Source organism: Anopheles stephensi, chromosome 3 (assembly GCF_013141755.1).
Source record: "Anopheles stephensi strain Indian chromosome 3, UCI_ANSTEP_V1.0, whole genome shotgun sequence".
NCBI lineage: Eukaryota > Metazoa > Arthropoda > Insecta > Diptera > Culicidae > Anopheles > Anopheles stephensi.
The window spans coordinates 34615017-34627543 of record NC_050203.1 but is presented as its reverse complement, the minus strand read 5'-3'; the positions used below and the strand labels follow the sequence as shown (position 1 = coordinate 34627543).

Below are 12527 nucleotides of genomic sequence, written 5' to 3'. Positions count from 1 at the left end.
ATGTTAAGCGTCATAGTTGGGGGTAATAATACATAGTTTAGTAGAGTAAATTATTTTCAAAACAAGAAACGTTTTTTCGAATGTATGATTGTAATAAAACTGCGAATCACAAATTACCAATGATAGAAGATATTAATGGATTTTCAAATGCGTTTATCTTTACTATATCTGTAAGCTTCCCTCGCGTTGTGTTTAACTTGAAGCATCTTGTCGATTAAAGAACCAATTTCCCAAGTTTTTGAATTGTTTCAGATATGGTGACACAAACACGGGGCGGGCTATACGTCCTGACACCTCAGCCGTAGCGGATTCATCGCCTGAAGCAGTATCCTCAGCAGCATGGGTAAAGCTGACCACCGCCAGGAAGGAAAGCAGGATGAAAAACAGCGTAAACTTCATGGTGTCGATCGTTTTGGTAGCGGGTAAGACTGAAATAGCATTGGGAAGTATCACAGTCTATATAGACTGCACGTATCGCAATAATACTGAGCACCGAAGTATCGGTAAGTTTGCTCAGTTGTACGAGACCATTCGGAACTTTTGGCAACAGAGCAAACAAACACACACTGCAGTCTCATGGGATAACAGTATGCTGTGTTAGGGTCGTAAAAACCCACCTATTTGTGTTTGTGTTTGGATGATCAACAGACGATACCCAGCTACCAGAAAAACGCTCGTATCTCTAACTTCCAGTTGACAAATCACTCATCTTCTGTAAAGCGCTATGTAATACAGTTCGATCAACCAACGAAAGATCAATAGAAGCATATCTTCTGTTTGAGATGTAATAAAAAAATAAGATCACTCAAAGTATAACTTATTTTAAGTATAGAATCTGATGTGCTAATGTCCGATGCGATGTGCTCCAATCCATCACACTTCTGAATGCTGCCTATAAGATCTTGCCGCGAATGCTCATCAACGGACTTACGCCCCCTGCTACAAATTTCGTCGGTAACTATCAGGCTGGACGGATAATCGCCCACCGATCAAATCTTTACTCTAGGGCAGATCCTCCAGAAATGATGGGAGCACCAGATCCTCATTAAATTCATGGCGCCTTACGATATCGTGAATCAGACTGAGCTATGGAAAATCAGGCAGCAGTACGGATTCCCTGCGAAGGAGGGACAAAATATTGTCGGATTCTTTCCAATCTCATCGGGATTCGAGGTTGAGGATTGAGGACAGACTGTCTTGTCTGTTGTTCGACATCGCTTTTGAAGTAATAAAGTGAAGTCTCAAGATCAGGGGCACGATCTTCACACGATCTCTTCAATTCTTTGGTTTCGCGGATTAAATTGACTGCATCTTTGGACTATCTTTGAGCCACTAGTTAGCTGAGCCACGATTGTTGCGGCGCTTAAATCCTGTCAGCAAGCTCGTGGGCTGGATCAGGTGGAGTCTAATTCTTCGTAGATTGTATGTGGCCATCGATGGAGAAACGCCGTGCAGGACCGAGTTTGCTACAAAATCTATGTCAAATAGTAGTGGTCGAGCCTGACTCAAGCGGTAGGCTATTATTGGAATGAGATGTGTTCCGGTTGACGGTTTAATTCGGGAATTATTGCATTCAAAGACAATATGTCTGATAGGACAATAAGGCTATAATTACTAATAAAACGGAACCAATCTGTCTAGTAGAAGATCAAGGATAGCGTTATTAAACGCCTTGCCGAGAATAAAATAATATCTTCGGCCAATACTTATTGAGTATCATCCTTTTTGTGAATGATTATATTAACCTTCATAATAAAAGAAAAAGTTTACGGCGTTCAAATATGGACTGGGCGCCTCCACCCATAATCATTACCAACGTTCTATCGAATACGTTGACAGAGAGGATAATGAATAAAAATCCCAATTTTTACACTTTTGAACACAAATATGTAGTATTTTAATAGTTAAGCTTTAAAAGTAGTATAAGTCTGGTGCACGATGCAATTAGTTGTCTTCTTCGCACCGGAGCCATAGCGATTGGGAACTTTCTCCGGGTGGGTTCCTTTGGCAATTTTGATAGGATGCTGAGAGATGTTCCAATAATAGATCCATGTCATGTTCCCTCTGACCCAGTTTAGAAAATCATCATCCTTTCTCGCTTTGGTAGGTTTACTTTTTACTTAGATAGAGCGAGAAAGCATATCGATTTTGTTATCTGGGGAGTAGTAATAGAATGTTCACTGCAAGCGTGAGATGTTCAGGGAGAAGTTCAGTGAAGAGAAATTAGTACAGTGAGAAATGGTAGGGGTAACCATAGGCAACTAACATGTGTTACATGGATCTCCGGCCGTTTCTTTTAAGCTGAATTCAATCCCATGAATATTTTTTTCTGTAGACTGTTTAGTTTATTAGCTAGACAATAGGAATATTGAAATGTTAATTTTCAGTGCAATCAAAGCACCAGAGTAACAGCCAGTTTGACGCCCCTGTACAATGTAACCGTCTGCAAGCAAGAAAGTAGTTGTACGCGTTTTATGTTCAAGCAAATAATGCAATTCAATTTATGTGGAATTTTTATCGGCTTTTAATGTATTTTAAAAGCAATTGGTAAGTGTTTCGTGCGTTCAAAATGCATCGTTTGATATTTTAAAGAGGAATTATGCCCTTTGTTCACTTCGAACTTTGCATATTACCGATGCTTAAAATTAAGGTACGAAAGCACTAACGGTAGCAAAAGGTGTAAATTTGAAACTGATTGTACTGATCTTACAATCATTAAAAGCATGGAAACACTTTTGTTAAGTGCTAATAATGTATTTATAGTAGGAATCTAAAAAGTCGATTTGACCGCGTTCAAATAACTTAACTGTTTAAGGTACAATCTAAATGTAATAAGTCAAATGGTCGGTTCAAAAGACAAGATACAAGATTCCAACACAATTCCCGCTTTCATATTCACACACTCGCGAGCTTTATTGATTCAGCTGCAAAGAAGCTTTCAACTCGCACTCGGCAAGCTTTTTTCTCTATTCCCTTTCCAGCTGCGCGGTTCGTCGTCGGCCATTCCATTCACGATTCCACCACGATCGGCACCGCATTCGGGTTTTGAAAGTCAGCGCATGCACACGGACACGGATCATGTGCGGCGGCGTGGCTAAGTAGTGTTGAAGTGTGTACCAAGAAGGAAGGAAGGAAAAAAAATCAGCGCGTAAATAAACAAACAAACGGCGGCTGTCCGGTGGCCTCGCCGCGTGTATGTTAAGGTTGTGGCAACTTTTGGAATTACCGTGCGTACATTGGTGTAGAGTTTAGTATTTTCGTTTTTTTTTGTTAAGAAAACAATCGTGTGTGTTTAACTAGTGGAATGTTACATTGAAGATGGTCGCCCTGGAAAACGTAACGTTTAGGTAGATGAGAAAGTGTATTCCGAAAAAAAGAGAGAGATTTCGAGAGTCGTTGCATGGATCGTTGGTTTAGAAATTTTATTACTTCCTGACCGTGAATATCTCTCGCAAGTGTGTGTGTGTGTTTAGGTTGTGCCTTTTTTGCCACAAAGCTGCGTGTGCCTCATCTCGTGCACGAAAGGTGACACATTACGCCATGTACGGACCGTACGGATCGTCGGACCCAGTTTAAAGCGGCAGAAGACACCATCCGAAGGTGTGTTTCTTCGCGTGTGACCATCGCGCTGCTGCTCGCTCATCTTCATCATCGCCGCGCATCGTGGTCATCTTGCCATCAAACCTTGTCATGTCCAATACACACACTCACGGGTCGGTTTTCCGGTGGCGATCGCGTAACGCAGCGCGCCTTTGTTTTTGGTAACGTTACGTTTTGTGGTGCTGTTTCTGATCGCGCGCCGAAACTGGTTTTCCGAAAGATGTGCGTGTTGCCAAACGCAAAAGCAACAGTTTTCTTCACATTTTTGTAGGAGTTTTGAGTGATGCCTTTAGTTCGCTCCACGAGTGTTTCAGCGGAACCTGTTGAGGAATTTTTGGCGAGGAGCGTTATTAAAACATCACTCCATTTGCCGGTGTTGCGCAGTAGGTTGGTTGGTTGGTTGGTTGGTGTGTTTTTGCGAATAAATTTCAGTGGTTAAGGCCTTCTGCCTGGTAAGAATTCCATGCTCAAGAGTGATGTTCGTAAACAGTGGCTACGTGAGATCGGGTTGCTAAAGTATGGAGTGGAGTTGTACGATCGCTCTAAACAAATGAGATGTGATGATGAGTGGTGTTTGTGGCCGGTCTGGAAGCAACTTGAATTTTCAAACCAGCGCATCTGTAGCACGTACACGCCGAAAGGAAAGTGCGTGACAACGGCCCGGTGCAGGCGACGACCCGAGTGAAAGTGAAAATTAACAACCCTTATCTGGCGGTTTTCATCCAATCATCTTGAATCCTTTTGCCGAGCCAAATCTGCGCACGGCCCTCGCTGCCCATCAAGGGAAATGCGCATGATGATGATTCGGAGTGAAATTTCCTCACTCATACGGTTTGCGGGGTAGCAGCTACGCATGCACCTACGTGTTAATTGTGTGCATCTCTACGTGTTGCTGGAGTGGTGAAAATTAAATTATACAAGTTTTGTTTTCCTTAGTGATTTATTAGGCAGCAAGAACGACGATATGTGGAAGGAGCGTTACGATACGAAAAATTGTGAAGCTGTGAAGAAAATTGTGATACAAAACAAGTGATAACAAAAAAGGTTTAAAATCGAATAAAAGAAGCAGCCGGTGGTGAGAGAGCAATCGGCCAATCTGTTGTTTGAAATCTGTCCACAATGGATGGAGTTCCGTGGCCAAAGTGAAATTCCCTTTTGCAGAAACCGCAGCGCACCGCAGCCGCTCAGTAATCAAAGCGTAACAACAATCGGTGCTTCGGCTTCGGTTCCACCCAAATCTACAAAGAAACTCGAAGGGGAAAGTGCTTTATCGGTTGCAATCGGAAGAAAAATTGCAGCGGCGTGCAGGTGAATCAGTTCAGTTTGCTGGTGAGTATCGAGTACAATTATTTGAGGGAACTTTTTCGTAAGGAATATTACTTTTAAATGGAATTTGATGTTGGATACAACCTCCAACCTCGAGAGGTCTCGGCCTGCCATCTCTGGTTTCCTGTGACTTGATTTTAACCGTAGCAAAGTAGTCAGCTCTGCGTACGAGGAGGCGGACTGGATGGGATTTTATCCCCTGTCCTGCCGTGTGAAGACCGGCGCCGTTATCGTCTCTGCCACCGGACCGCTCCGAAATAGGAAATAGGAACTGCTACAAGCAATTACAAGATTTTACTAATTTGGAAAATAGGCAATACATGTTCAATATCCAATCCAAATACTTAGCACAAAGTTGGAGCTTATTTTTCTTCACCACTAAAAGTTTGAGAGATCACGGCTGAAATATTTCACATACTCTTCTTCTTCTTCCTCTACAACTTCTTGGCTCAGGGACCTTTATGGCCACCATGCCGGCCATCTTACTAGAGTTAGTACTAACACCTAGCTTATTAGGCAGTTCTCACTATAAGAGAACGGTCGAGTTGGGAAGCCGTGTTAAGACCGACATCATTTTCACTTCGGTCGCAAACCGTCCCTTATTGGCAAATCTTAGTTTCTTTTTATTATAAAAAAAAATGGGAACAAACTTCTTTGCTACTCTTACTTTCAAAGGTTTTCTACTCTAAGACATCTGCCTTACTTGACTATAAATCTGTTGCTGGATAGTCAGTATGAGAGCTACGGGTGATGAGCCGAATGGGAGTTGAAACCAGTCCCTCCGTTATAGCAATTGATTATGCTACTAAATAGTCTCTCGGACACTCTGAGAAGTACTTATACTGAGTATACTGTGTAGAAAGCGTGCTAGAGTAAACAGTGAGAGAAAAGAAATATTAATGTAAAGTGAGCTACCATGAGCTACTGTTGAAAATATCAGAAAAATGGCGAGGAATACTTAATTTACTCAAGCAAACTTAAATTTCGCTTAAATATTGCTGCCACACCTTTAACCACAGTAGTATGTGCAGATGAAGAATAAACTATTTAGCCTCTTTTTAGCGTACAAGTAATGGCTTTTAATGATTGGTTTGTTATCCCGACAGCAATAAATTCAACTCCACTCACGCATTACCACAGCAGGGAATTTCCCTTTTTTATCGGTTAATTAACACCCAAGCTCTCACCCCAAGTACTAACCGTTACTCCTAAATCGTAGATTAATTACACGCGAACGCAACGGAAAAAAGACGGCAACCGCAATGTACCGCCGTGTTCTAAAAACGTCAAAAGAAGCCATTTATCATTGCGATTTCTGTTGCACTTCCCCCCTATGCAGCGCCGGATGCAGCAAGCCCTTTCATACGTGTGTCCGCACGTGGAATGGAACCAGCGCGCACAGAACGCGATTCTGTACGGACACGTGAGCTTGCGTTTGATTTCGGTTGCGATAGCTTCACTGTGTGTGTGTGTTTCTTAACAGTTGAGCGTGATAGAAAAAGGGAGCAACTAAACACACACGCCCAACAATCACGATCACAACATTTCGTTTGTTTCTTTTTGTTGTTGTTTGTGGGTTGCAAACACACACACACACATATATAGTCGCTTGTGGTTTCACCGCATATGGAATGCGCGGTGGAATCTGGCCACCGAGGTCACACTCGCGTCGCAATCCGCCCTCGGGTTTGATAGCGAAGGGCCTTTCCTTCACGGTGGAAAAAGCGATCTAGCGATCTAGCGATTTGGAGCCGAACCGATCGCGAGCGTAATTGTTTAATGCTGTGTGCCGTGCTTCGATGGCAGCTTATGATTAGCTGAGGTGGAAGCAATAATTAACGAAAAGCGACAAAGTCGTTTAGGGTGTGTGTGCGCCTCGGGCCAAGAACCGAACCACACATGTTCTCTCGTTCGAAACTGAAAACTAATTTTTAAATTGGTGAAAACAAAGGCTAGGGAATGTCTTTTTAAGCATCAGTTTGAGATGGTGAATGTTATGAAAGGAACGCTGTTTATCATCGGGTGCAAGAGGACAAATCCAAAACTGCATACTAAAGAAGTTTATGATATATGCTATAAAACTGTAAGCTATGGTGGAGATTGTAAAGGTGAATATTACAGTTTAGAAACAGGCTTGACTGAACTGTTATCTAAGATAGCAAAAATGAGGTTAAAGTAGATGCTTAACTCCTAGAAGGTTTGATTCAGATACTATTTACTTACTTAGGCGGTCTTGGCCTGCTGCCACAACCCTGGGCACCTCTCACGGTTTAGCGTGGTCGTCTGCCAATCTATTATCCCGATCGTTCATTTGGGTTCATTGGATACTTGAGGTAGGGGGACTGGCCCTGTGCCTAAGATTCCAGGTATCTCTGGGAGGCCACGTGGCAGTTGGAACTTTCGTTTGATTGTCCTCTCGAATTTCAGACAACCCGGTTGCCCAGTCTGCCCACCCGCTCCTGTTCAGGCATGCTTCCCTGACCGCACAAAGGATTGGGAATAACCCGTGTACCCAAGCTTGGTTTAGGAGCTTGGGCAGGAGATGTGGGACCTCATAGGGAGTCTCGGATCCTCCCCTTTTAGCTGAGGTTATCCCAGTAGTAGAGCACCGTAGTTAAACTAAATAGGATTGGCTAGATAGAAGCTTATTAGCAACCTTAGTGCGTGTTTAGTTTAACTGCCTTAAGACAGCTGTATTTGAGAGAAAATTTGTAAATAGGTAGTGAACTACTTCACAATCTTCTTTCTGTTTCTCATCATTAAGCGACAAAGGATTTATTGAATCTTATTCATCTTCTTGACTACCACTATTGGAGTAGGACTGTTATTCTTTCTTGTCTAGAAGTCTTATGCATTCTTTTTATTTAGTTATTAGTTGTTGGAGTTTTGACGTGGTTTTATGCTATATGTTATTTATTTGTCTATTTTTCTGATTCCTCATACTCCATCAGTTAGTTCCTCACTTTGTTTGTAATTTTCCCTAAAACTTCCTTGAATCAATAGCCTGCTTAGTGCTTTATACTTTTCTGCTGTTCATTTACCATTTGTGCTTAGAAAGTTTGAAATTTAAAAATAAAATAAAGTAAATTTAGACTATTTGTGCTGTATTGTTATAAAGGCATAAAATTTCATCTGAATATTGTTCTTCAACTTTATTCCTGTATTATTGTGTTGCATGTATAATAAATATGTGAAACCTGACTTGGAAGCTTTAAGGTTTGGTGTACTAACAGTTTTACTGCGAAGATTTTTTGGCCTAAGTAAATGCCTTCGTCATTAAACCCCTCAGTTAAAGTCTCGTTTGTATTATTTAACTGAAGAAAACTAATCGTCAGCATTCTTCTGCAATCTTCTTTAAGATTATTGTGTTTAATCTCCTTATTTGATTTACTGTTGCAAAGCTTATTTAAATAAGTTCAATTAACAGCCATAGAAATTTATGACTAAGGATCAACATTTAGCTTTAGAATGGAAATAAATGCCCAACCCCTTTACTAAATCTGACAGCTAAAACCATAGAATGCGACAGCTTAATAGAGATACATCATCAGATGGCAACGTTTCACCACATTGCCCATGCTGCTCAATTGCTGGAAAATGGAAGAAAAAGTGCAAAAACCCATTTTAAATGGATAAATTAGCTCCATTTACGTGAAAAATGCTCGTAAGGTGCTCCCCAATTCTTCGACACGCTTGCTATTTATCATTCTCATTCAAGACGGCCATCCACTTACGCGAATCAGCCGAAAACAACAGCCCACTTCATACATGGACACCTGCGTGGGGGGAAAACTCGCCGCCCAATCCCATTCCCGTTGGAACAAAGTGTAGCTTAAACGGGGGCGCGGTAGGATAAGATAGATTTATCACCCTGTTGAAGTTTCCCGGTTCGGTTCGGGGGGCCGGGTTTCATCACATCCGAATTGATGATTAAGGTATCGTTGTGACGGCTTGCAACGACTTCAAATTAACATTCTCGCAAAGCTTCTTACGATCGTCGTGTGTGAGCTTCACTTCTTCTCTAACGGAAACGGGCTCATGGGCCAGCTTGTTGGTCGGGTGGAATAGAATTAATCCATCGTTTGCTGCAACGGTTCACCTTACGCTGTATGAAGCGATTAATTCATCAACGAGCAATCAAAATTTGAAACGCTAAACGAACGATTAATTCACCCGCCCGTACTTATCTTTATCACCTTGGCACGGTGATGCCATTCGGAAAACTCTTCTACGGCGCTTGTCCTCGAAGACTTCTAGCAAAGCGCCAGGTAATTAACGCACCGAGTAACGCTTAAGCAGCCCCGTAACGTCTCCTCCTTGTAGGTGACCTTCCATTTTCCGTGCGTTGCGTGACGCTGGTCTTGGGTGGAAAAACTCCACCGGACCAGAGTGATTCATAAATCACTAAGCACAATCGCCACTCAAACCACCCCTCCCCAGTCCCAACGGGGGTGGAGGTGGAATCTTCTTCTTTTGGATCTTCAGATGCTTCAGGTGGCAGGCACACAGTCTCATGATTAAAACATCAACCCCATCGGTTTGGACCTCGAATTCTAAGCGCATACAATTGTGCGCCGCCTCCAAAGTCATGAAAAAGACACCTCCACAAAAGCGCAGCAAGGGAAGGGGGGAGGGAGGGTTTGGGATGGAGAGGGAGGGAGGGTTGGATTGAATTTTCCTTCACGGCATCCTCTTCTCTTAGGGCTCTTGGTAGGAGGTTTGGAGGGCGTTTTTCAGCTGGTCATCCGCTTGGACCGGGCGACTTCAACCGAGCTGTGACTGCAACGCCATTCAAACGACGAACCTTCCCATTCGCAATACCGTATTGATGCGGGGTTGCGTCCTTCCATGTCCACTATTTCTACATCGGTAAGCCACTCAACGGAATACAATGGTCAGGCGGCACGCATCTTATCCGCAGCGGCGATGTGAGAGAATGTAAGTCGTAGGCCGCGCTGCATTCGTGTCGTTCCGTTTCGTTCCACCTAAAATGTGCACATAAATCGTGCCCACGTGTGGCTTTTGTTCTACCTATCGGCGCACTAAAACGTTCTAAAACGCCAGCGCGAGATAACGAATCCGGTTGAGTGGGGCAAATACAGAAATAAACGTCAAACGGAACGCATACATGCGCTGTGACACAAAGCACTGTTTCAGGGCTGGCTGGGACCGAAGGTCAATAGTTCAGCTTGCCGGACTTCCGACAGTCGGGCTGGGGAAATGAACAGACGTCGAACTGCAATCGGAACCACGAGGGTCTGACACAATGGGACAGGCCGTCGCACTCCACGGTGGAGTGCATTTGGCACTTGTCAGCACTGTTTGTCTCGGTCTCGGTTCGTAAGAATCAGCAATCGCCGGTGGTTTGTTTGCAAATGGCGGTGGCCCATAGGAAGGAGCACGATCGTACGAGGTGCTTGTCCGTGAAGTAACGACATTTGTGCGTTACTTCCTTGCCTGTGTGGAACGTTGTTTATGGATGTTGATGGGGTTTTACTGTGAGAATGTTTGCAGGTTGCTAATTGTTCCTTTTTGTATTGCTTGTAGAGCCATAAAGATACTTTAAACGTGTAAAATACGTCCGTAAAGTACTTTACATGATGCTTCGGACCAAGAAATTAAAGCAAGTGTCAGATCATCGCAAGAGAAGCCAGAGATGTTTCATCAATTTGTGGTCATTTTGTGAGATATCTTACATATTTTTTCATACTTTGATGCTTACTCCAGCTTAAAATTGACAATGATAGTGCAGACATGTCAAATATACTAATCAGTCAAATAGTCCTTTCAATTCGGTCCGCCAAACACCGGTTGAATAAGCAACTAATGGAAAAATCGGAGGAGGGTTTCCAGAAGATTCCTCAACCTTGAAAGTTGATGGACTCCTAATATTTGTAAGTGAATGTAGAAAATTGTGGTCTATAGTGTGTCTTTTCTAGTGTTTCCCTAAGACTCAACGAGGTCTTACACTGCTTGTATCCTTGACAATGTCCGCCTGGAGCTGGATTCTGTGTACGGCTCGCCTTTAACGATCGAGCCCCATTTCTGGGCGAAGTTATCAAGTAAAATGCTCGATGCTGAGACAAACCTATCCACATAGGCTTCAGCAAGTCGCTAGATTGCTCCAAAAAATCACTGTCTGAGCTGTGCATCTTGAAGCTGTATCGTCAACAAGGGATGACTCGCCAGGCCCATTATGTGTATATGTCCACCTATGAGATTTGACTCGACCTTAGGCGAGCAATCATTAGCTGACTTACAGTTCCAGACATATCTCATTAAGAGGAACGAGAGGCTTATACGAATCAGTTTTTTAAAGTTTGCTGAAGCGATCCTCGATTACCATTGTAAGTGAAAGTTTACCATAATATATCTGATGGCCTGACAACCCTTACTTAATGTGACTAAAGATGGGCACTAAGAACTAAGTATTTATTTATAAAATACTTCTATTCATCTTCCTTAAAGCGCTGATGTTGATTTTATGTTTCATAGCTGAAAGCTTGAAGAGAGATTCAATGGTCGTGATCGCCATAAAAAAATCTTTCGGTCCACGGTGGATCAAGTTATAGAATCCGTCTCTTCACCTCAAACTGCATTCAATGCAGATGGCACTTTGCAAAACGTTTAAAGTCTTACCCAGATGTGAAACGACCGAGAGAGACAAAGCAAAAGAAAAGAAATAAAATTCGTAACCAGCCAATAAAACTCCGCAGTCTTATGTCCTATAAATCTTGCCGTTGCGTTACCACCTTATGGAAGAGTTGGCCGGCGCACGAAACTGTTCTAGCGCAAAATCGCAATGCGCATCCGCAATCAGCGAAGTTATCAGGTCGTCAACTCACTCACCCACTGCAATTACGTCGTTAAACGTGACAATCAACACCACTCCGACTCGACTCGCGCTAGCTCGTTGCGGAACTGCGATTTTGCAGTAGCCTATGGGATGGGAGTGTTTGTGTGCCGTTTGTGTACGCAATAGAAGAGTACGCATCGGTGTTTGGTGCAAAGTTGGGTGCTTTTGAAGTCAATTTTATCGAGTCGGCCGAGCGCGGAATCGCATTGCAGAAGGTTCGATTGTAAACCGGGAGCGCTTAAAGGGCTGGACAGTGCTGTGGGCCCTGGTGGGCCTTACCGTTGGCGTACGTACGTGACGAAACGAAGGATAATATCTGCGTTCCATCCACCATCCCAGGCTACCACTGGGGTGGAGCGGTGTACAAGAATGGGTTTGCTTTCACGCGTGCCTCGTCGCGCACGAGCCTGCTGCACGGTGGAGTAGCTGTGTCCGCCGTATGAGTTATGCCCCAACGCGGATCCCACGCGTTCGGACGCGTCTGTTTTACGTGACCTGGGTAAGCTTGAAGGGGGGCTTGCGACATGAAATCAATGTGCCTATTGTAGCGTATGATTTTATTTACTCGTGAAATTAAAATAATTGCAGCAATATCCAGCTAACTTTAACTATAAGAAAGAAACACCTGACAATAGTTGTTCTGAGTTTAAAGTCTAAGCAAAAAACATCGTTCAAATGTGTGTCAAACACTTTTTGCTTCAGTCTGGTGTTGCCTGTTTTTTCTTCTCATTATTATCAAGTATCA

At 43.2% G+C, this 12527-nt stretch overlaps 1 protein-coding gene across 7 annotated transcripts in view; it reads left to right on the top strand.

Moving 5' to 3' along the window:
* Positions 1 to 3013: 3013 nt before the first annotated feature.
* LOC118509631 (mucin-5AC) overlaps positions 3014 to 12527 on the top strand; it is a 77255-nt gene continuing 67741 nt past the window's right edge. Inside the window, exons 1-2 of one of the 7 annotated variants that reach the window (XM_036050520.1) lie at positions 3014 to 3203; positions 4548 to 4929. The gene's annotated coding sequence lies outside the window, so the exon portion shown is untranslated. The other 6 variants (XM_036050517.1, XM_036050519.1, XM_036050518.1 and 3 more) reach the window with 6 other exon arrangements.